General features: G+C 41.4%; 1 protein-coding gene across 1 annotated transcript in view; it reads right to left on the reverse strand.

The window, feature by feature from the left end:
* The window catches only part of LOC102763930 (keratin-associated protein 4-9-like), a 9,660-nt gene that overhangs the window by 5,176 nt on the left and 800 nt on the right, over positions 1–3,684 (reverse strand). The gene's annotated exons all lie outside the window — the stretch shown is intronic.

The following is a 3,684-nucleotide window of genomic DNA, read 5'->3' on the forward strand; positions in this document are numbered from 1 at the left end:
AAAGTGGTTTGGAAGGTTTGGAAGTCTGCTTGCCCCAGGTCCCCTTTTATACCCTGCTAAGGGCTGCTGTCATCAGAAGCTGTGCTCTTTCCTTGTCCTGTTTGTCCTAATTAACAGGTGATTAGGAAATTAGCCAGGTTTGTTTTCCTGGCTAACCTTTTCAAGATGGATGGGAAACATTGTTTCCTTTTCCTGATGGGTTAGGATTCCTCACTTCAGCTCTTCCTGGATCATCTCTTATGTGTCTTTCTTGCTTCATCTTCCTTCAAGAAAGCTGTCATGTGATTTATGCATTTAGATCATGTATGTGTGTCTCATGTTGCACAGCCCAACATGTCTGCCTTTGGGTGATAATAAGCCACATTCCTTTTGGTGACTTAGGGGGATACAGCTGCATTTTAGTTTGATGTCTCATTCATTGTGGGTCACGTGGGCTGAGAAGTGTTGAATGTGAATCAGGGCATCGCTGGCATGAGAATAGACTCTTAGGATATTTCCTCTCCCCGCTGTGCATCAGGGACCATTTTCCAGACTTTCGGATGGGAAATAAGTAACTGGTGTTGGAGGAAAAACTAAGTCATAAAATTTTGATGTTTCTTCTTTGTCTTCAGCTTTATTAAGCTATGTGTAATATACAAAAACAATTACATGTCTATTGTATACATTCTGATGAGTTTGGACTTATGCATGCACCATAATATCATTTCCAAAATTAAGGTAAAAATCTATTCTTCACCTCTAAAGAGTTTTTCTGTCCCTTTGTTCTTTTTGTGTGTTAAAAACACTTAGTATGAGATTTACCCTCTTAATAAGTGCATCATACTATTATTGTTAACTATAGGCACAATGTTGTACAGCAAATTTCTAAAATTCATTCCTCTTGTATATCTTTAACTCTGTACCCATTGAACAACAACAACCCACTTCCTCCGCCGCCAGGTCCTAAAATTCCCTATTTTATTCTCTGCTTCTATGAATTTCACTATTTTAAATATCTCAACGAGTGGAGCATGCAGTATTTGTACTTCCGTGACTGACTGACTTCACTTAGCGTAATGTCTTTCAGGTCCATTTATGTTGTCGCACATGGCAGAATTTATTTAAGGCTGAATAATATACACTTTCATCAATGTATCAGTGTTGGCATTCAGAATTTAATGGCAACAGTGGTCAGCAGTAAGTGTGGCTTATCTTGAAGTTAATATCTTGTACACATCTATGTCTTTTTCATTAGAAACTGTTTCTATCTTTCTTATAGATTTGCAGTAGGTAGAGTATAGACTAACAGTTCTCAAGCTCTTCTACCTGATAACAGGTATACTGATGATGGTACACCTCAGGAAGAAGCACTGAGAGGAAATAATAATGTTAGGGTGTGTGGGTGGTTCAAATCAGTTCTTCTCCCAGTTAAAAAAAAAATATATAAGTGCCCTGACCAGGAATTGAACTATGACCTCCTGGTTCATAGGTTGACGCTCAACCACTGACCCACACCAGTTGGGCCCAAAATTTTAAATATAGTTAGAACTACCCAGCTCATGTGCTATGTGCATTAATAACTACTCATCTAGACCTCAGAAAGGCTCTGACCTTTCATCCTGCGGGATTTGGTGTCTTGTGCAAGGATGTCTAGGGCGTTTTGAACCAGATTCTGTCATTCAGCATATTCAACCTCCCTCAACTTCATGGCCTCCAAATATTTTGATGAAAAGACTCTCATTTTATTTCTCATTTGCATATTTTATAAGAAGACTCTCAACCAAGTTGAGATGTCCCTGGCTCTGTTCTCAGGATGGCTAGTCCAAGACAGGAATGGCTATCCAGGAACTATCCTAAAGTTGAAGCTGTCACCTATTTGGCAGAACATAATACAAAAAAACCCAAACAAACAGATTTTATAGTAAGTGTCCTACTCCCTCCCTGACTTTCCTTGACTCTCAAAGGGAAATTGCATATAAGGAGCTAACAGATGATCTGTCAGTGCCCTCATTTTTTAAACACGAATCAGCTAGTCATATGGTTGCTGTACATGAGAGACTGACCTTCCCCAGATTATTATAATAGGCTGATAGAGCCTAAGTGGGTGTCTCATAGAAACAAATTTGAGTCACTGTGGTGAATATGGTTTATGGAATGGCTGCCTCCAAGGATAGTCAGTGGAGAGCTTGAACTCTAAGCTGGTTTTACAGAGGAAGAATCAAGAACCAGGTGATGGAGATTCAATGACATGGGTTTGAGGATCCCTCTCTACCGTAAGGGATGTATAGGTCGGATAAAACCAAACTCCTCATGTTGCTTTTTTTTTTCCGGCCAGTTTCTACTTCTGGCCTGGCTCTGATTTTCAGGTGGACACCCCCGGGTGCTAACAACCTGGGCTCCTGACGGGACCTCGGCTGGGAGGTGTGGCTGGTGTGCTGAGCCTGTATTGTCATAATGCTGGTGAACCAGAAACAACACTTTTTTTTTGGAGAAGTCCTGAGCCTCTTCTCTGTCACAGAAGATGAGAGAACAAAAGCAGATACCAAGTTGCTGTGGGGGCAGAGGCCCTAGAGAGCCTCATCATGGAATCCGAAAAAACCTCGAAGAGTTCCATGTGACCTCCTGTTTTGGGAAAAGGTTGTCACCTAGGAGCTCTGATGAGTGAGGCCTACTGATAACTCAGTAGAGATAATTTTTATTTATATTAATTTAGTATATATTTTTCTTTATGGTGTGTGTGTTCCTTGGTAAGCTTAAAATTATGTTTCAAAATGCCTCATGATTTCTTCTAGTATATTAACAGTTCAATTTTTATATCGAGGTTTTCATCCAAATGAAATTTGCTTTGGTTGAATGAAGTGTTAACTCTCTCCTTTCTTTGCCCAGAAATTAACGAGCTGACGTATATGATTTTTATTATTATAGTACAAACATTTTTAGTCTGTACTGAGTTTCTATAGGCTGTTAGGCCTATTCTGTAATCTATTCGGCGGCACACCCCACTATGTGAATATCCCTGGGTTGGAGGGTCTTTAATGTGATTTTCAGTGTCATAGATGGAGGGCCCTCAGGACCAGTCCCCAGCACGAGTTTCAAATAAAATAGTCTGTTAGGAAGATCATCCTAAAGGCACTTCAGGGAACCTGGGAAGTGATCCGGGGAAGGGATAGAGGCCAGTGTAGGATGATGGAATGAGCAGCTTACTCCTGTGGGCAGCTGGGCGTCACTCCACCAAGCACCTGTAGAGAGTGGTGCTCCTTGCCCCCCACCTGAGAGGAAAGAGCTAGAGTATGTACCCACTGTACCCATCACTGGCCAAGCATTGATTCTACACACTTGGACTCCGGGCCTGCCTAGAGCTGGCTCCTTCATCTGGAGAAAGCCCACAGGCCAACGGATCAAAGTGTTTGCTGTAAGAAACCACCTTCCTTTATTAAACAAGAATGCTGAGGGCATAGAGGGCTCTCTCCCCCTCTCCCTTCCTCTCTCTCTAAAATCAATAACAATATTTAAAAAAAATAAAGATGTTAAGGGGACATCAGGTAATAAATGTGAATAATAAAATGGGGCCAATTAGTGATGATGAATCAAAGACAATGCAACCCTGCTGGTCTTGTTAGAGAGATCACACTCTGGGGGATGGACCAGGCGAAGTTAGAATGAGAGTCAGAGGATCTGGGATCCATCATGGCCCTTGAAAGGGAT

Source organism: Myotis davidii, unplaced genomic scaffold, assembly GCF_000327345.1.
Source record: "Myotis davidii unplaced genomic scaffold, ASM32734v1 scaffold327, whole genome shotgun sequence".
Classification (NCBI taxonomy): Eukaryota; Metazoa; Chordata; class Mammalia; order Chiroptera; family Vespertilionidae; genus Myotis; species Myotis davidii.